General features: G+C 36.2%; 1 long non-coding RNA gene across 4 annotated transcripts in view; it reads right to left on the minus strand.

Annotated features, from left to right (window-relative positions):
- Positions 1-22,382, minus strand: part of LOC136035318 (uncharacterized) — a 117,962-nt gene that overhangs the window by 46,659 nt on the left and 48,921 nt on the right. For all 4 annotated transcript variants that reach the window (XR_010619390.1, XR_010619391.1, XR_010619389.1 and 1 more), the window contains one exon: positions 19,596-19,744. This is a non-coding gene — a long non-coding RNA (uncharacterized LOC136035318). The remainder of the gene's footprint in view (positions 1-19,595; positions 19,745-22,382) is intronic.

Raw genomic sequence — 22,382 nt, forward strand, 5'->3', positions numbered from 1 at the left:
TCAAAAGAATCGCATTTTAATGATGGTTTTAAATATATAAGTTTCATCAAGTTTAGTGTTACCCATCAAAAGTTACGAGCCTGAGAAAATTTGCGTTATTTTAAAAAATAGGGGAGAAACACCCCCTAAAAGTCATAGAATCTTAACGAAAATCACACCATCAGATTCCGCGTATCAGAGAACCCTACTGTAGAAGTTTCGAGCTCCTATCTACAAAAATGTGGAATTTTGCATTTTTTGCCAGAAGGCAGATCACGGATGCGTGTTTATTTGTTTTTTTTGTTTTTTTTTTTTTTTCCAGGGGTGATCGTATCGACCCAGTTGTCCTAAAATGTTGCGAGAGGGCTCATTATAACGGAAATGAAAAGTTCTAGTGCCCTTTTTAAGTGACCAAAAAAATTTGGGGGCACCTAGGCCCCCTCCGACACTAATTATTTTCCCAAAGTCAAAGGATCAAAATTCTGAGATAGCCATTTTATTCAGCGTAGTCGAAAAACCTTATAACTATGTCTTTGGGGACGACTTACTCCCCCACAGTCCCCGTGGGAGGGGCAATAAGTTACAAACTTTGACCTGTGCTTACATATAGTAATGGTTATTGGGAAGTATACAGGCGTTTTCAGGAGGATTTTTTTGGTTGGGGGAGGGGTTGAGAAGAGGGGGATATGCTGGGGGAACTTTCCATCGAGAATTTGTCATGGGAGAAGAAAATTTCTATGAAGGGAGAGCAGGATTTACTAGCATTATTTAAAAGAAAACAATTAAAAAATAAATGTGAAAAAGCTTTTTCAGCTGGAAGTAAGGAACAGCAATAAAACTTAAAACAAACAGAAATTATTACCCATATGAGGGGCTCACCTCCTTCTAATACCTCGCTCTTTACGCTAAAGTATTTTTAGTAATTTCAACTATTTATTCTACGGCTTTTGTGATTCAGGGGTCATTCTTAATTAATTGGGATAAAATTTAAGCTTTAGTGTAAAGAGCGAGGTACTGACGATGGGGCGAATCCCCTCATATATGTAATAAAAACATGAGAATACAAAAGTTCTTTACGTAAGCTAATTTATAAGTTACGTAAGTCTTTTACCAATAAAAAGATTGAAAAAATCATTCGATCAAAATTATGAGAAAGCCATTTAGCCAAAAAATAAATAAAATTATGCAAATTTTGTTTTGATTATTCCTCTGCGGAGAGCCAAAATCAAAACATGCATTGATTCAAAAACGTTCAGAAATTAAATAAAACAAAAACAAGTTCTTTTAACTGAAAGTAAGGAGCGACATTAAAACTTAAAACGCACAGAAATTGTTTCGTATATGAAAGAGGCTGCTTCCTCATCAACGCCCCGCTCTTTACGCTAAAGTTTTTTGCTGTTTTAAAAAGAAGAATTGAGAGAAAGAGTCAAACTTTAGCGTATAGAACGGGGCGCTGATGAGGAAGCAGCCTCTTTCATATACGAAACAATTTCTGTGCGTTTTAAGTTTTAATGTCGCTCCTTACTTTCAGTTAAAAAAACTTGTTTTTCTTATTTAATTTTAGAAGGATTGAGTATGGTACCTCAGCTTCTTAAAAGATTATTCTCAGTGCTCATCTTTGAATGGATTCAATTTTTTCTGATTCATTACGGGATATGCCAGGATACCAAACTGGTCAAGTATATTCAAGATGCAGGTGGGAAAAGGAAGCATGGATCCTTAAAGAATGGAAAAGGGTGACGTTAAATTTGTTCAAGAGTTTTGAAAATATCAGAAGAAATAGAAGAATAGAGGAGAAAATCATAGGCTCAAAGGGCTTTGAAAGAGAGCCACCAAAAGCACTAATAAGAGGAAACGGGATATCCATAGGGTAAACACTTGTCTTTCGTAGCTTCCTAATTCTTCTTTCAATCTCAGACGAAGATATGGAGAAGCAATCAGGTGGAAGAACATCATTAGCTAATTGATATGGGATAATAGACAGACTGTAAGCTACATTGAATATCTAAGCTTTAGTTATAAATTCGGTTTAGTGGAATGGAGTAGGAGTATTGGCATTTATGAACGAGGTTTCTGTTATGAAAATTAGATTTCTTCATAAAAATATATTTTCCTTAAGTAAAAAAGTGATTTGTAGCTGTTACATTTTTGGATTATGTCACTACTGTAATAGGTAAGAACTATCTTTAGACTAAGAATTTTAATTATTGCACAGTATAGTCTTTGGTAACTAAAAAGAGTTTATAAACACATCATGATAATAGAAAACTGTGATGTAACATCAATGGCCCAATCTGACACTAGACATATATTAAAAAAGTCGAAAGTACTCACATTATTTACGTATGAAATAGATATATCTTGAGTTCATTTGCTCATTATAATTCAATTTGCAGTTGAATAGTGTTAATATTGTTCTATTTTCCAGGGCTTTTTATACAAGAAACTCGGGACATATGATCTTGTTTTAACGGTGCGCTGTCATGGGACCTATGTTGGATCTGGTTGCTAGGGCTGTGATAGGAATATGCAAATTATTTCATGCCCGGATCCAAAGGATATCTAGTTTCTAGGGAGGGGCATGACCGAATCTAGTTTCTATGGCCTAATAGGAGTATGTAAATTAGGTTCCTCTCGGCTTATTTAAATTAGGTACCTCCTGAAGTATGAAAATTAGGTTCTCTTGGGATTCATGGGAGACTTTGTTGCTAAGGAGGGTAAATATAGGAACTGATTGCTAAGGCCTGATAGGGATATGTAAATTAGGTTCCTCTGGAGTATTGTATAGAATACTACTGAGGACATTAAATAACATTACATTAAATAACAGAGTCAAGCTCAAAACGGAAAAATTAACATGAAGCAGGACTGACAACCCCATACCTTCTCAAGACCAGAACGTAACTTCACTTTACTGAAACAAAACGCATTTTAAATGTTTTTACTTTCTTAAGTTTAAGAAATAAAAAAACATTAACCCCTTAAGGAATACAGATCAATATATTCATATTGAACTGACAATCCAAATTCATTTGTTGTTTTTTTCAGTAAAGTGCGAAATTATAATCTGGCCTTGAGAAGGTCTGAGGTTGTTAGCCCTTCTCAGGTTATTTTTTGCTTGTTTTGAGTTTGGATCGGTTATTTATTGTTTTTTTTTTTCGTTTGGGGTTTAATTTTTTTATTCACGGTGGTTTGTGGTAGTTTGTTACTTGAAAGATTGTTTGAACTTATGTCTGCTCATTTTTGGTTTAATGGAGCTCTTTACTTTTCCGTGGAAAAATTATTTTTTGAGAATAGTTTTTTTTTAATTAAACCTTATTATTGATAGTGAGGAGCTTGTGTAACTTAAAGCTCTTGTCCTTTGGGCTTTAGGGGGTTTTGTCAACCCCTGAGTTATTTGACTATCTTGAACAAAATAGGTATCTCAAAGTTTTGATTGGGTACATATGGGGAAAAAGAACGTGGGGGGGGGGCTTTCTTAAAAACTTCAAATGTTAACAATGGGAAACTTTTATAGCTCACAGCCTTTGCCCCAGAGAATGGGAGGATGGGGGGTTGTCGGTACCAGATGAATAGTTATTTGACCTTTGAACTATTTTGAACAAAATGGCTATCCACAAATTTTCGTCGGATGCATTTGGGAAAATGGCAAGTTGTGGGGAAGGCTGGTTGCCCTTCGATCACTTTTGAATCTTAAAAAGGGAGCTAGAACTTTTGATTTCCAATCAAATAAACCTCCTCCAAAATTTATATGACCAATCATCTCATAAAAACTTTTTATATGAACAATAGGCCACTTTCATAACTTACAATCCTTGCTCCTGGGGCTGTGGGGGTTTTTCTACCCTAAAAAAACAGTTATTTGCGTGGGAGGGGGCCTAGCTGCCCACCAACTTTTTGGTCACTTAAAAAGGGCACTAGAACTGAATGAGCCCTCTCGCGACATTCTAGGACCACTGAGTCTATACGAAAACAAATAAACACAGATTTTCGGTTGCTATTGAGCCAGGTCGCTCCTTACTACAGTTCATTACCACGAACTGTTTGATTTCCAGATATCTCAAGCTGAAGCAGGAATAGATCGAAAACATTTGCGTAAACTTGGATAAGATAACTTCTATTGCTTAAGTCTTGTTTTGTACAATAAAAAAGTAATATAGTAATATCAGAATCAAAAGGCTTTGGTCGAACACTAGATAGGCACGACCTTTGTCCCCGTATAGTAGATTTTAATTTAGAGGCCTAACTTGATTCGTTTGTCTAGTGTTTTCAGGTCATTCATACCGATCCGTAGTAACAGGAATTCCAAGGACATTACTTGAAAAACGTAAAAACCCTAAATTTGTTCAGGTAAGAAACTGATCTTCATAAAGGTTACAAGTCATTAAAGCTAATTGGTCTGTAGCTTCCCTAATTGCAAGCACGTGTCATTCACACTATTTTAACAGCAGGTTAATAAGCACCAAGGCTAAGTCTAAACATTTTCTCTCTTTCGGTGGCTAGTTGGTTCTTTATTGTGACTTACGAGCTCGAGGATCGAGCGGACAAAGCTATGGTATGGTTTGGTAGACAAATAGGGCAGCTAAGATTTACGTAGGGTTTTGATGTTAGTGTTGTCTCCTTGAGTATGTAAATCTCAGCATTTTGTCACTCATTTGGCCATTGTAATTGCGAAATTAATTTCTTTTCGTAACTACATTGTTTGTTTGTCATCATTGGAAGTGACTTTTAACCCATAAGGCTTAAAAAAAAATTCAACATTGATTCACAAACTTAACAAGATCATATTTGTACACTAAAAACTACTGATCTTGACTTCTTAATTCTCGAAGTAAATTGAAACTTTTTAAGCAGCCTGAAGTTTTTTAAAATATTCTGCAATGAAAAAATCGCAGCAAATAAGGTTTATTCTACAATTCAATATTTAACGTCTGTAGAATTTCTGACGTAAAAATGGAAAGTAAGAAATAAATTTCTATTCATGTAAAACTATAGAATTATTGGTTGCTATAATCAAACCCTGAAAGCACGAACAAAAATATTAAAAATATTTTCTGAATATTAAGTAAAATTAAGAGAACCTAATATTCTTGATTTTTTTTTTCATACCTTTGACTAACTCACTATTGATCGATGCGTACGTACTATGGTGTTCTTGAGAACTTTTCTATACATGAATAACACTAAGCTTCATTCCATCAATGTCTATTTTTGCCATTAAACATGCCCTAAATTTATTTGACAAGATGCCCGAATCCACACTTATGGACAAGTAGAAATTATAGACTGCTACTGAACCCACTTTGTGTCCCACCCATGATTTGTTGTATTCACACTGTTCAACTTTACATTTCATGATAAGCTTATGCCATAATTTATGAATATTATAAATGATGGAAGCGTAGAGTCACAGCTTTTTTAGATGGAAAATTAATTCTGCAAAAGATAAAAAGACATTTAAGGGGGTATAAGTTCTTGATGTTTCTTAAAAGATTGCATCTACTGCACGGTAACCATGGAATTTCAAGTTGTGACACAGTTGCAAGGAAGCTCTGTGTGTAACCTTGAACTTCAATGTGTGGTTGTTCACTATAGTGTAAACAAGATTTTTTATTGGTTCTGAAAATGTTTAGCTTTATGCCAAACAAAATTCATTGGCGGGAAGTTTTATTATTTGTTCAAAGGGAATTTTCTGCCGAAATGCAAGAATACTTATTGATACACTCTTTCCTTGGATTCCCACGGAAGTGATTTTACGCAAAATCAGCTGTTCTTGCGCAATCCGTCAAATTTCCTCCTGTTTCTGCAGCAAGTTTGTGCATCACAATGGTTCAGTAACTGCGTCAAAATATTTCTACTGATCTGTTGAAAATTGCATCCGTTATTCTGAATTGAAATCTTTGTAGATCCATAAATTGGAAGTAACTGAGAAACTGATCATGTTGATCAGGAGTTTTCATTACTATTTGACGAACAACAGGAGGGCTGTGTCCTTTTAATGCAAGATTTTAGTACTCGAGGCCTGGGAGGATATTTCTAGGGAAATGAACATAGAGATAAGAACTTTATTTTTCATTTGGCATAGCTGGTCTAAGCCAATACGGATTAGCTCTTTGAGTGTTTTTCTTGGTTTCAAAAACTTGACTTTTCCTATTCCTATGCACATGCTTTTTAAATATATCATTTTTTTTTTTTTTTTTTTTTTTTTTTTTTTTTTTTTTTTTTTTTTTTTTTTTTCTTTTTTTTAATGGATGCAGTAAGCTGTATTTGTGTGGACATATTTGGAATTTTCCGACATTTGCCATCCGTAAGCCGTTTTGTGTTGAAAAAAATCGCACCAATAGGAACCAAAGGTTGGCAGAGCTCTGTGAATACATGATGCAGATAATGTCAAGCTTTGATGCTTCAAAGATGAAAATGTCAGACCTCATCGCTTTCATACGGAAAAAACTCTTTTACTACTTAAAGTGGCACTAGAACTCATCTTAATGAGCCCTCTCTCGATATTCCTTGACCACAACTTTGATGAGTCACTATTGGAAAACGAAACAACAAAAGAAAACAAATAAAAGTGCACATTTTATCAAAGTTCTTGGAGAAAAACTAAATTTAAAGTTTATTCGACCACACCTTTGATAAAAGCTTTACTTCCTAAAAATTATCAACTTGCATAACCTACAGCCCTTGCCTCAGGGGCTGTAGGAGGTGTTGTCAGCCTGGAGGCATAGTTTTTTCACCTTTGGACTGTTTTGAACAAAATGGGTGTCTCAAAATTTTGATCAGATTCATTTTGAGAAAAAAGGCCGTGGGGGGATGGATGCCCTCCGATTACTTTTGACTCTAAAAAAGGGCACCAGAACTTTAAATTTGAAATTGAATGTGTCTCCACCGAAGTTTATGTGACCAGTCCTTTCATAAAAAACTCATATGTTAAAAATGAGCGACTTCCAGAACTTACAGATTTTGCCCCAGGGGTTGTGGGGGGGTGTCTAACCTAGAAGCATATTTTTTCAACTTTTGGACCAATGTGAGCAAAATGGTTATCTCAAAATTTTGATCGGATGTATTTGGTAGAAAAAGGACAGGTGGAGGGTTTGCTTGCCTTCCAATCATTTTTGGCTCGTAAAAAGGGAACTAAAACTTTCTGCTTCAAATTGAATAAGCCTCCTTTAAATTTTAAACGACCCTTTCTCCCATAGAAACAGTTTATGTTAGCAATGGGCAACTTGCATAGCTTACAGCCCTCGCCTTGGATATGTGGTCTTGTCAACCTCTGAGACAGAGTTTGTTGATCTTTGGACTATATTTGATACAAGAGCTACCTCAAAAGTTTGATCGGAAGCATTTAAGGAAAAAATGTGTTGAGGAGGTTCCCCTCCAGTCGCTTTGACTTTTAAAAAGACAAAACAATGTCCAATTTTCGATCGAATTTGCCCTCTCCGAAGCTTATACGACAATCCTTTTCATAATGTGTGCTTCTTAGAACAAAAATAGTAAAAACACGAATCCTATAATATGCTATTGTAAAAAAATGTGTTTCTACTCTGGTCGCCCATGACCCTAAGCCGTATCGTACCAAATATGATGGGCTTTTATTTAAACCATTGAAGGGAAATGTCTTAAGCGGAACTTCTATTGATTTAGTTTTACGCAACAATATCACTCTTCCTTGTTCGTACATAGGGCAATGACTTTAAAACGCACTCAAAAAAATAAAAATCTTACACACCCTGTAATCTTAATGAACACCCTGAACACGTATGTTCTGTTATATTTCGTATATTTCTGTTAATCCAAACCTTATGGTTCTAAACATTTTCAAGGGGTTGGATACTTCATCCTACTTGCACGTGACTTCACTCCTCTTCCCCGTCTTATGAATATCTGAAGCGATTTGTTTGAATCTATTGGCATGCAGAACAGCCTCTTTTCCTTTTTCCCTTCCCGCATTTTGTAAAAACGAGCTAAAATTCTATTCAAGAATGCAAAAAAAAAAATTTATAGAAAGCTCTGATCACCAACTGAGTACACTCACAGAGACTTTATAGCGGGCAAAGAATTCAGATTTTAGACAGCCGTTTATGTTAATAATCACTAAAATATTAGTGATATTAATAAACAACAATAATAAGGTTGGTCCAGTTGAAGTTCAACTGACATCCATTTGTTGTGATTTTGAAAGTATTAATGCAGAATCAAAAGTAAAAAGAAAACCTTAGCCCCCCCCAAAAAAGTCAAAATTTGCCAACTTTATCGGAACTTCCTACTGAGAATTCTCAATAAAGTTTTTTTTGCAACCCCCCCTCCTCTAACAAAAACATAAAATAATATGTTTTTGTTGGCAAACAAAAGTTCACTAAATATATTAGTTTTTGGCATACAAAATTAAATTAAAAACCTTGAATAACAAAGCTTTATTTGATTTTCTGAATCTTAGTTTTAATGTTTTGCTTTGAACAAACTACTTTGATAATGCATTACTTTTTATAAATACTGAGTCTAACGGTATTAAATATTTTGGTGTGCGATAACCAAGTTCAAAAATGTCGATATTATTAAAAAAAAATATCAGTCCAACGCTTCGGCATTGAACTAGAGAACTGAATGCTTGGAGTTTATATATTATTTTATTTTTAAACTAAGGTTAGTTTTATTTTTTTTTTTGGGGGGGGGGGCTAAGGTTTTCTTTTTACATTCAGTCTCCCCTAATTTTGATTGTCCGTTAATACTTTCAAAATCACAATAAATGTATGTCGGTTGAATTTCTACTGGACCAACCTTATTATTGTTGTTTATTAATATCACTAATACTTTTTTCTTGACCCCCCTGTAGAAAAAGTTCAAACATAAACGGCTGTCCAAATCTGAATTCTTTGCCCGCTGTAAAGTCTCTGTGAGTGTAGATAGCGTATTTTGATTAGAGTCGTCCATGACCTTAAGCTACTTCGTGCCAAAACTGACCGACGTTTAGAGCGTTAAAGGAAATTTCCTACGCGGAAGCTTCATTAATTTTGTTTTAGGGAATGATAGTGTGTCTTCCTTGTGCGTACATAGGTTAATGACTTCGAGGAAAAATAAATAAGATAATTATATCTACAAACCCTAATTAAATTATAAACGTGAAGATTTCACTCTATTAGAACTTAAAATATGGTTTCATTATAACTGAACTATCGTATAACAGAACCCCAAGCAACTGAACTACTGTAACTGAACCCCCGGGCATCTGAGCCACCATGCAGCCGAACCACCGAGCAACTGAACCCCATCTAACTGAGCCCTCGTGCAACTCAACTCAAATTAAATAAACCCCCGTTTAATTAAACCTCAGTGCAACTGAACCCCAATGTCACTAAGCCACCATGCAACTGGACCACCGTGCAACTGAGCCACAGTACAACTGAACGCTCATATAACTGAACTCTCGTGGAGCTCAACCACCGTACTTAAATTCGGTAAAACGCAAGGTATAATTTTTATATGGTCAACCTTGCTGGAATTGGTTGCAATTTAAAGTCATGATATAAATGACTGCCAAGGTGATTGATAAAAAAGTTCTATTTTGTTGTCACAAAAGCAAGGAAAATCGGACGTGATAAGCTCTTAAAGAGAGATTTATTTCTCCTTTTTTATGTTTGTCAATAGGGGTTCTCTTTACCCTTTCACTATAAAAGGGTCTAGGCATTTACCCCAACTCTACCGTGGAAAAACCCTCCCCTTTAAAATAAGCCCTCGTAGAAAATATAAGTTTTCCAAATCTGAATATTATATTTAAGTTCTGTTACTTTTTACTATGCTAAGGAAAGTGGAAAAGAAAATTTATGTTTGAGTTTTACCCCAAAATTTTTTCCGTGCAAAACTGGGCTTCTCATGGATCATGCTCCAAACACTCCCCCAATCAGAAAATAACCACGCGGAAAATGTCCACATGTTTCCCAATGCCTAAAAATATCTGTAAGCAATGGACAAATTTCAACACTTAAGAAGGAACTTAAACTTCTGCAATGGGGTCCTGCGATTATTTTATAACTAGGGAGAGAGGGAGATACCTCAAAGAAATACATCAAAGTCATTTGGAGAGAGGGTGATACCTCAAAGAAATACATCAAAGTCATTTTAATACCAAACTATCTCAGCTCTCATTGATCCTTCGAATAAATACAGAATTAGCTCCAAGAGAGAGATGAGAGGAGGATGGATGTAGAAATTGTTTTATAATCTCCAGGCAGTTCTACTCTCTTTTATAAGTCGAAAGAGATTGCACACCAACCAACCGCAAGGAGCGTTTTTCGGGAGGAGATTTTTCATGGGGAGGTATTTTCCAGGGGGTGTTTTCTGCTAGGTGGTATTCCCCAGAGGTAACTTCCACGTGAATTGCTAATCCCGGGGGTGGGGGTTGGTTACCCTCCAATGACTTTGACTTTTAAAAAGGGCACTAAAATTTTCAATTTACAAAAAAATAATAAAACGAGTCCTCGGGGCCAGAGCTGTGGGTTATTGTAAGTTACTCATTAATAAAATTAAAGGCTTACATAAAAGAGATGGTCGTACAAACTTTTGAGGAGGCTCATTCGATTGGAAATTGAAATTTCAGGTTCAATTTTGAAGAATCATAGGTAATCACAGGTCAATCGGCCTCTCGCTCTTAACCACCAGTTCCCTCCAAATACATCCGATCCAAATTAAAAAAAAAATCGTTTGTTCAAATCAGTCTAAAGGTCATATAACCATGCCTCTGGGGTTAACAATCCAACCAGCAGCTCCCGGAGCAAAGGCTGTAAATTACGCTAGTTACTTAATGTTAAGACACAAGTTTTTAATGGGAGAGATTTTCTTATGAACTTGAGGGGATGCTCCTTCGATTGGAAATCAAAAGTTCCAGTGCACTTTTTAAGAGTTGAAAGTAATCGAAGGGCTTTCACCCCACCCTCATTTTTCCCCAAATACATACGATCGATAATTTTGAGATGACCATGTTATTTACAACAGTTCAAAGGCTAAATAACTATACCTCCACGATAGCTCCTGGTGCAAGGGCTATAAATTATGTAAGTAGCCTATTATTAAATAGCAATTAAATTAAATAACAAGGTTTTTTTTATCAAGAAAAGAGGGCAAGTTTGATCCTATAAATAAAAAAAATATGGAGCATTAAGGTCAAACCCTTGGGAAATGTCAAGAAGGATTCTAAACTGTGTGCGTGTAGCTGAACCACCGTGTATCTGAACCCCAAGCTACTGAATCCCTGAAACTGAACCACCATGCAACTGAACCACCGTGCAACATAACCCCTGTATATCCGAACCCCTGTATAACTGAACCACTGGGCAACTAAACCCCATTCAACTAAACTCTCATGCAGCTAAACTTTCGGCTACTCCAACCTCATCATAATAAGAGTCCAGCCTAATGCAGCTTAGTTTTTAATGACCTTTAGTTTTAATGACGAACAATGTTGATTTTAGCCTTCTCTTTTTGACTTAATTTGCTGCAATTCCCTTTTTCTTATTGTCAGACGTTTCTGTTCTTTTTTGGTTTTTATCGACGTTGAACATGCCTCGTTCAACGCGTCTAAAAATACTACCGTTTTTCATCTTTACCTATCCTTTTTCGGTGACCAGCGTCAACCTTCTGGAAAATACCCCCTCTCGCACAGAAAATACCCCCTCCCTAGAATTCACCCACCACGGAAATACATCTCATAAATGTCACTGTCCCCTCATCGCTGGAGAATACCACCCCCAAAAGGCTGGTTGGTCTCGAATCCCTCCAGACTTTAAAAAAAGATCTAGAAATTTCAATTTGTGGACCAATGAGCGCACTCCGAGATTTCTGCAACCTTAAGGTCGATGTGTGGATAGGGAAGGGACAGTCCTCCTCCCCTACGGAATTTTGCTCATTTTGGGGTTTAGTATTATTCTTTACTTTCAAAATAACAGCGTATACCAGAAATATTAAGGGAGTAGATATCAATTTCATATTTTGGATGCGTTTTAAACTTTCGTTTTGTCCCCCTCCCCCCAAAGGAATTCTGTAAAATTCACTCCAGCAGTCTTTTTGTTTGGGAACTTTTACACGAAGAAGGGGGGGGGGTGATTACCGGCATGATTTTAAAAAAGTCAAAATTAAAAGTCTTTTTCAAATTAAAGTACGATAAGAAAATATTTTCACCTGAGATCATCCGCAAAAAATTTTGTTGTTGGAATTTTCAGCTACAATAAAATTATCTTGGGGAATTTTCCTGGAGAGGGGTCTATTTTTAAGTGAAAACGACTTTCAATGGTGGAATTTTTCCAAGGATAAGTAATTTTTACGGATGTGGGAACCAGATTTTCCAGTGTTATTTCAAAGCCAACGGAAATTAAATTAAAAAAGAAAGTTTCTTCAACTGAAAGCGAGGAGCAACATCAAAACTTAAGCGGACAGAAATTATTACGTATATGAAAGGGGTTGCCGCCTCTTCGAGACCTTTTCCTTGCGCTGAACTGATGACTTTTTGTCTTAATTCTTTAAGAACGACTCCTGAAACACAATGTCCGTTTAATAAAAATAATAAGATCTTGTTTAAATTTCTAATGGAAGAGTTCCGGTAGGTGCAGAGTGGGGAGATGGGATGGTGCCTGAAACTACCATGAGGGAGCTGGATTTTCTAGCATGATTTGATTAACAATCAGAAATTAAAATTTTAAAAAGAAGTTTCTTCAACTTAAAGTACAGAACAACATTGAAACACACCAAAATTAGCCCATATATGAGAAGGGCTGCACCCTCCTAAATCCCTTGCTCGTTAAGCTAACGTCTCTATTGCTTTGGCAAAGCTTTTTATTTTAATTAAACGGTCCTAATGCTTATGAAGTCTTTCTTAAAGAATTGGGAAAAAATTCAAACTTTAGCTTATTAGGGGGAAGCCCCCTAATGTACGGAGAAATTTTGTTTATTTAAAGTTTTAATGCATGTCCCTACTTTTAATTGAAAAACTCTTTTTTTCTATTAAATTTCATAAAAGGGCTACTGTATCAAACAGTTCGTGGTAACGAACTGTAGTAAGGAGCAACCCGGCTCAATAGTAACCAAAACTCAAAAAAATGGAATTTTGATACCAATACCTACATCAAAAGAATCGAATTTTAATGCTGATTTTAAATATATAAGTTTCATCAAGTTTCGTCTTACCCATCAAAAGTTACGAGCCTGAGAAAATTTGCGTTATTTTAGAAAATAGGGGAAAACGCCCCCTAGAAGTCATAGAATCTTGACGAAAATCACACCATCAGATTGAGCGTATCAGAGAACCCTACTGTAGAAGTTTCAAGCTCCTATCTACAAAAATGTGGAATTTTGTATTTTTCGCCAGAAGGCAGATCACGGATGCGTGTTTATTTGTTTTTTTTTGTTTTTTTTGTTTTTTTTGTTTTTTTTTCCCAGGGGTGATCGTATAGACCCAGTAGTCCTTAGAATGTTGCAAGAGGGCTCATTCTAACGGAAATGAAAAGTTCTAGTGCCCTTTTTAAGTGACCAAAAAAATTGGAGGGCACCTAGGCCCCCTCCCACGCTAATTATTTTACCAAAGTCAACGGATCAAAATTCTGAGATAGCCATTTTATTCAGCGTAGTCGAAAAACCTTATAACTATGTCTTTGGGGACGACTTACTCCCCCACAGTCCCCGTGGGAGGGGCAACAAGTTACAAACTTTGACCAGTGCTTACATATAGAAATGGTTATTGGGAAGTGTACAGGCGTTTACAGGAGGATTTTTTGGTTGGAGGAGGGGTTGAGAAGAGGGGGATATGCTGGGGGAACTTTCCATCGATAATTTGTCATGGGGGAAGAAAATCTCCATGAAGGAAGCGCAGGATTTACTAGCATTATTTAAAAAAAAACAATGAAAAAATAAATATGAAAAAGTTCTTTCAGCTGGAAGTAAGGAGCAGCATTAAAACTTAAAACAAACAGAAATTATTACCCATTTGAGGGGCTCACCTCCTCCTAATACCTCGCTCTTTACGCTAAAGTATTTTTAGTAATTTCAACTATTTATTCTACGGTTTTTGTGATTCTGGGGTCATTCTTAATGAATTGGGACAAAATTTAAGCTTTAGTGTAAAGAGCGAGGATCTGAAAAAGGGGGCGAACCCCCTCGTATATGTAATAAAAATATGAGAATACAAAAGTTCTTTACGTAAGCTAATTTATAAGTTACGTAAATCTTTTACTAATAAAAATATTCGTAAAAAATTAAAAATTCTAGTAGCCTTTTTAATTAACCAAAAAATCGGAGGGCAACTAGGCTTCCTCCCCCGCTCTTTTTTTCTCAAAATCATTCGATCAAAATTATGAGAAAGCCATTTAGCCAAAAAAAAAAAAAAAAATGCAAATTTTGTTTTAATTATTCCTCTGCGGAGAGCCAAAATCAAAACATGCATTGATTCAAAAACGTTCAGAAATTAAATAAAAAAAAACAAGTTTTTTTAAATGAAAGTAAGGAGTGACATTAAAACTTAAAACGACCAGAAATTACTCCGTATATGAAAGAGGCTGCTTCCTCATCAACGCCCCGCTCTTTACGCTAAAGTTTTTTACTGTTTTAAAAAGAAGAATTAAGAGAAAGAGTCAAACTTTAGCGTAAAGAGCGAGGCGTTGATCAGGAAGCAGCCTCTTTCATATACGAAGTAATTTCTGGTCGTTTTAAGTTTTAATGTCGCTCCTTACTTTCAGTTAAAGAAACTTGTTTTTTTTATTTAATTGAAATAAAAGATACATCATTCGCACAGGATTCTGACAAATGGATAATTCTTCTGGGCTTGGTATCTTTTGGTAGGTGTTTTCAGACTGATAAATCTCTTTCTAACTAATTTATCTACAATGGGTTACCTCCCCGTAGTAGCATAATAATTGTAGGCATGGATATATAATGAGTCGGAGGTAATAGGGTTGAGACAGTCTGTGTAAGATTTTGACTCTTGTTGATAGAAGAGCATCGCCAAGTGCTGACAATCAAATTGGGACAAAGAATGGGCCCAGGAGTGCGCAAAGCCACCATTCGTAAACCAGGTCCCAGGGACTTCTTGCTTTCCAGTTCGACGCTTGCTGGTTCGATATGTACTGGTCCCCTTCCTGCACTAGTATCCGGGACCATTGATTTTCCTGAGACCAAAAAAATTTCAATGATTTAAAGAATATAAAAATTGAAATTTGGAATGATTTGACGTTGAAAAATAGCTATAGTAACGACATGTTGACTGGCAAATTCAGACGACTCGAACTGGACTTATTAGAAGTTTTAAAACATATATCCCAGGGGTAGGGAGTATGGCATTAGGACATTTAGAATTTATTTACTCAGGCAGGAAGGATGGGGTACATAGGCAAGGAGTAGGGCTCATGATGAATATGGAAGCTAGTTAGTCTTGCTTAGGCTGGGAAAGTATTAATAATATGAATACTAATCGCTCATTTAATGAATTTAAGTTCAGCGTATCAGTTATAGTAGTGTATGCCCCTGTAGAGCCGACTGACGGAGAAAGTAGTGATTCAGGTGAATTTTACTTACAGTTAAAAAAAGCAAATAGAGGTAGAAATATGGTGTAGCTCTGTTGGCCTCGGGCGGCTTGGTGTTGCAGTGAGTTGTTAGTAGTGGTAATAATAATGAATATTATAAATATTTTAGTAGCAAATACTAAATTACTGAAAACATAAGTGTCAGCCCGGAAATGTTATGGTTTCTGTCAATTTTTCATGTGGAGATGGTTCCGACGAAATTATCTAGGAGCTATTTTCCGTGTGTTTTGAGTTTTGGGAAATAATTTTCACGGAAGGGGGCATTTCTGAAGTGATTGAGAAACAAATTAGAGATTAAAGTCTTATTCAAATGAAAGAATGCTAAGGAGAAAATTTCAAGCTGGATCGTCCGCAAGCAATTTTATATGGAGGGGGAATTCTAAACGAGGATGGAACTGTCTGAAAGGATTTCATGGGGGAAAGCTTAACTTCACGTTGAATGAAGTTTCAACGAAGGAAACTCTGTCAAGGGGAGGATTGCCCCCTCTATATGTGAAGGGTTTCCCCCCCTTAATACCTTGCTCTTTACGCTAAATTTTGATTGTTCATCCCTATTTTTTAAGAGCGTTTATTGAAACACAGTTTGCTTTTTAATTAGAACAGGAAGCTTTTTTAAAAGTATTAACAGGTTTAGAGCAAAGGTCAAGGCAATGAAAAGAGGAAAATCCTCCATATACGGAAAAATTTTCCAAAATTAAAATGCAAATTTTGTTCTAGTACATTCATTTATGCTATGACTTAAAAAGCAGACAATTCCAACAAAGTTAACCATGTGAAGATTTTAACTTCTGTTTTACCCAATGCAAGTGTGGTGGTTGAGTTGCACGACGGTTCAGTTGCACGATGGTTCAGTTCCACGGTGGTTCAGTTACACAGTGGTTAGGGTTGCACGGTGGTTCAGTTTCACGGTGTTCCAGTAACACGGTGGTTCAGTTGCACAGGGGTTCAAATACACGGGAGTTTAGTTAAATAGGGTTGAATTGCACGGGGGTTGAGTTGCACGAGGGTCCAGTTAAAGGAGATTCAGTTGCACGAGGGTTTATTTGCACAGGGGCTCAGCTGCAAGGTGGTTCAGCAGCATGGTGGCTCAATCGCACAATGGTTCTGCTGCATGTTTGTTCAGTTGCACTCTGATTCAGTTAAAGTGGTTCAGTTGCTTAGGGTTCAGTTACAGGGTGGTTCAGTTGCAATGAAGCTCTTTTGGAAAACGCTAGAAGAGACAACACATGGAAAACTTTTTGTGATGAACTGTGATTACATTTCATATATACGTTTTTGGGCGAACATCAATTCAAAAGAAGAACTCTTTCTGTATAGATGAATTCATAATCTTTAACAGGAATTCTACAAAGTAAAACACATGATCATGGGACTGTTCTAAATTATCTTAAGGGAATGCATGTTTTTTCTGTAGTTAATCGACAGAAGATATTTGTGATTGCTAACAATACTAAAATCTAGAACTAAAACAATCTGATTGTGTAAGTTCTAGTTACATTACTGATAATATTCAATATTCCTTCCCTGCGTCCGTTTGTAGTGTCTTTACAGGGTGTTTCCTTTTGAGACTACTAGACTTAAAAAATGAGCAAAAGATTCTAAGCAATATGTAAACGATATTCGGTATTCCAAATCTGGTGTTCTAATAATGGTGTTCTAAAACTTGTGTGATTTTCTGTCCTGTTTTCAGAATAATCTATTTTTAGTCGCATTTATTAGTCAATAGATACATAAAGTCACAGCATATTGAAAATTCCTTCTTATACTATAGTCATGTTTTGTGATGAAAGATTCAAAGATTGGAGGAAAGGTGGATGGCAAAATATTTATCAAAGGTCGAGAATGCTTTCAGTTCATGGAGATCTTACCTGTCGGTTTAAGAGAAAATTCCATATTAATCTAAATATGTGCAAGTATTATGGGAGTAATATTTCGGCGCTATAGACCTATTTTTTACTTCAGTGTTACACAATCAAGTCTAGAAACTACAGCAATAGGGACTCGTTGAATGTAAGTGATCATTCAGTTTAGTTGCACTAGGAAGGCTGCCATTAAAACAGTTCCCAGAGCCTCTTCAAGTAAAAGTAAGTTTGCTCGAACCATGTAACTTTCCATTAAAGTTTTTGACTCTTGAAGCATAAAACAGGAGCAGTGAGGAGTAAAGCAGTAATCTTGCATTAGGCTTAGTCTAAACTGCATCTCATGACTCAAAATTTGGAGTGAATCAAGTGTCCGACAAACACCCGCATCTGATGTTGGACAGTGTTGAATGTAGTTTTTTCTTTATTAAAGAATAAACCATGCTTAGTGGTCTATTTCTAAAAGCTATATCACTTTAACAGCAATAAATTGAAATTCTTGGTGTGAAGTATTCTGGAAGTTCAGTGCATGAAGGTACACAATTTTCCCGCCTTTCTAACATTCTGCAATAGTCAGTAGTAGCCCTGAATCAGTTAAGGCCCTCGACATGAAAAAGAATGCCTAATTTTAAGGCGAAAATTCTCATTGGCATTGTCTTGCTAAAGGCCGTATCTGACATTTTGACGCTGTAACATTTGTGAAAATGTAAGATATGGCTAAGATCTGAAAATATATGAGAAAATGTATGTGATGGTGATAATATTTTAGTAAGTTTTGGCGTGAGTTAGTTCAATCTCCAATGAAAAAATTGGAAATCTGCGATATGAAAATCTTCCCTGGACACCCCCCCGTCCTGAAAATATAATACAACTAGATATTCTCTTATTTCTCTCATAGCTTTACTCTAGCCTTTGGACAATCAACAAACTAGATATACTAATCAATTAGAATACGAAATGCATCTTAGACAAATAACTGCACGGAACTATCCCAATTTATACTTAAATAGTCAATCATGAAGCCAATTCCTTGTTGTTTTTTTTTTTTTTTTTTTTTTTTTTTTTTTTTTAAATAGACCTTGACCAATATTTCCTCGTTCTTTTTATAGGTTATCGTTCTTAGCTGGGAAAAAATCACGTGTTTTGAAACTTGTTTTCAGAATGAGGGATAATAGAACGATGATGCCAATGCTAAGAGTCATCTTCGTGATTGTATGCATAAAATCAGTATATCAGAACTTCTCGGGTTTGAAACCCCCTCCCCATGATCTTATAGTTTAGAAATCTTAAGGGGTTTCTTTGTCCCTATGGAAGCTACAACCTTTTAAAATTGTCATAAAAATATTTCGATAATTTAATATCATACAACCACCGAAAATTCGGTGCATCTCCCCTTCAAATAAAGTTCAACATGTGTACCAAGACTATGTGAGTAATATTCTTGTCAGATGCTCAGCTAACATCTTCGAAGATTTACTCGTCATAAATAGTTTCTTGGTTAATCGTACACTGCTTAATATTCTCATTTATTAGTGTATTCATACGTTTAAAAGACGAGGTTCTATGTGTTATGCTTCAATATTCAAGTTTTTTAAAGCTACTACAAGTTTGAAAACTATTTTACAAACAAATCTGCCCAAAAACATTAAATTTTTATGGATATTCCATTCGATTATGGTTAGTTTTTTACGTATTTGGTTAGCTTATTAAAACACTGAGATATTAGTCATTCAGGTGTCGATCAGAATTTAGAACAATAAATTTTGTTTGATATCAATTCTACTTCGAGATGCTGGTTGAAACCTTAAAAGGGAAACATATCACTGGTTAACCTTTTTATAATGGCTTTTTTTTGTTTTTCAAGTTCAGTGTTAAGTATACCAGATTTTCCGGTTGGTATAGGACGCTTTGTGATAAAACTACTGATCAAGTATTGACGTCAAAGAAAATTTTTCAGAACTGATTACATCCATTCCTCATTTGATCGAATGGAGCGTAATTTTCGAGTGTGTACTGTCAAATACACAAGTATCGGCAATTCTTAAACAATTAAAACACGGAATTTTTTTTATAGAAATATAGATTTTGTTTGTTCCGGGTGAGGGATCGGGTGCGAAGAATTCCTTGTGTATATCAGGAGATACACATGTTACCCGCAATGGCTTAAATATTATCAAAATATAAAACAAAAGCTTACCTTCTTACAATCCATGTTTCAAAAAAATTCTGATCGGAGTCACGGTACCCTAACAACAATGGCGCACTTCTAGTCTTGGCGATACGTGCTGCATAACGTGCCACCTTTTGAATTATCGTGCACCAGCATCAATTTAGCACGGATTTAATCTAGAATTCAGGGACATTGTGAAAAAGCAGCGCCAGTATAATGAGCAGTATATTTTGACTTTTATTCGAAATCTTTGCTTAATTCGTTAACATCCAATGCATGGACTGGGAGATCCCTCTCATAGATCGATCAAGAGACCCCAATAAAATTATTGAAATAAGTTTAACAGTCCCGGAAGCACAATTGCAAGGCTGAGCATGTCAAGGGCGTGACACTGGTAAGCGTTAAGATCTTTGGAATTTCATTCATAATTTTCTTTGGTGTTATTTAACTCGTCTTTTGAAGAGTTTTAGAAAATCACTATACAATTTGCGAAACCTTAAAATGCTTGTTGCTAATAACGATTAAAAACCTAAAACAAATTTTTCATTTTTACGCATTTTGTGAAATTTATGCTTTCTAAAATTTCACCTTTTAATTGGTTGGATTTTTTTTTCTCAGTACAAGTTTTGCAGTATTCTATGCAAGGTCATTTCCAATAATTAGTGCCATAGTCGAGAGTTTAAATACCTTGTCTAGTGACCGAATTGGCATACCTATCCAATGGTAAAAATTGCTTGCCAGTTCCTTGAACGCAACACACCTTTGACCGACAAATACATACGAGAATTTGTGGAAAATTTACATTTGTATTGATCAATTAATAATGATATAGTTGTAGTGATGACGGACCAATCGTATGCCAATGCTATCAAAACTGTCCTCTACTCAGGATTATATAAAGAAACAATTTTTTTGTAACAAAAGTAAAGAGCGAAGCTATGTCTTGCCCAGAGTAAAAATGAAAAGACAGAAACTATCATGAATATTTAACTAAAAGTAAAAAGAAACAGACATTAGACTTCATGTACATAAACTGATATTCAAATTATAAATATAATTACAAATAAAAAAGTAGTTATTCCATCTATAATACGAACCTGACAGAAGACAAAAAATCCTAGTATTATTAGTAAAGAATTGGTGGGCATGAATTAGTGGTTTTAAAGGCTTTTTAAAGAAATTTATTTCACTATTTAATTGACTTGACTTAAGTCCCGTCCGGCCTATGTGGCTGTATCGGGGCTTCTTCTCTTCTGAGCGAATGATGAATGTGGCGACGGTAGTTCGATCTATCTTGCTCTAGACGAAGTAGCTGAGGGTTTCGGGCCGGAAAGCTGTCGGTCCATCTCTTACGAGGTCGGCCTCTAGGGCGCGTGCTGTGAACCCGTCCTTCGAATGTGATTTTTGGAAGCTGGTTGGCCGACATTCGCCTGATATGGCCAAGCCAGCGGAGTTGCTGGCTTCTGACCCGGTCCATGATGGTGTGGGGAAAAAGGAGTAGTATTCGGAGGTCTTTATTTGAGACTCGGTCAATGTAGGTAATCCCTGCAATGCGTCTAAGGCATTTAGCTTCGAATGGGGAGATTCTTCGCTCATCGTCAGCCTCTATTGACCAAGTTTCCACTATTTAATTTCCGCTTCAAAAATACATATCTGAAGTTAAAAGAAAGAACAAGAGCTAAGAGCTCATATGGCACTTGTGACGAGGCATGAAGAGCTAAGAGCCAAGAGATCATATGGTATGAGCTCTAACAAAATTCTATGAATCAAAAGATTGATTTAAAAGGAAAATAAGAGGCTTAATGCCGGTCAGGATTTAAAATAAGAGCTCTGAGTCACGATGTCCTTCTATTAAGATCCGATCACCCACTCGTATGTTATAAATACCTAATTTTAACTAATTTTTCCTCTCCCTTTAGCCCTCCAGATGGTCGAATCTGGCGAAAACGACTTTATCAAGTCAATTTGTGCCGCTCCCTGACACGCCTACTGATTTTCATCTTCCTAGCACGTCCTGAAGCACCAAACTCGCCAAATCACTGAGCCCCTCCCCCCAACTCCCCCAAAGTGAGCGAATCCAGTACGGTTCCGTCAATCACATATCGAGGACATTTGCTTATTCTATCCACCAAGCTTCATCCCAATTCCTCCATTCAAAATGTTTTCCAAGATTTCCCCCTCCAACTCCCCCCAATGTCAAAAGATCTGGTCGGAATTTAAAATTAGAGCTTTAAAGCCCAAGACCCTTCTAAATATCAAATTTCATTAACATCTGGTCATCCTTTCGTAAGTTACAAATACCTCAACTTTCAAAATTACCCCCCCCCCCAACTCCACCAAAGAGAGCAAATCCGGTCCGGTTATGTCAGTCACGTATCTTAGACAGGTTTTTATTCTTCCCATCCAGTTTCATCCTGATCTCACCGCTTTAAGTATTTTCTAAAATTTCTGGTTCCCCCCAAACTGCCCCCCCCCCAACTGCTCCCCCCGTAATTACGCTGGATCTGGTTGAGATTTAAAAAAAGAGATCTGAGTTACGAGGTGCTCCTAAATATGAAGTTTCATGAAGATTCGATAACTCCTTCGTAAGTTAAAAATACGTCATTTTTTCTAATTTTCAGAATTACCCCCCTCCCCAATAGAGCAGATCCGTTCCAATTATGTAAATCACGTATCTAAGACTTCTGCTTATTTTCCCCACCAAGTTTCATCCCGATCCCTCCAATCTAAGCGTTTTCCATCATTTTAGGTTCCCCCATCCCAAACTCCCCCCAACGTCACCAGATCCGGTCGAGACTTAAAATAAGAGCTTTG

This window comes from Artemia franciscana, chromosome 14 (assembly GCF_032884065.1).
Source record: "Artemia franciscana chromosome 14, ASM3288406v1, whole genome shotgun sequence".
Lineage (NCBI taxonomy): Eukaryota > Metazoa > Arthropoda > Branchiopoda > Anostraca > Artemiidae > Artemia > Artemia franciscana.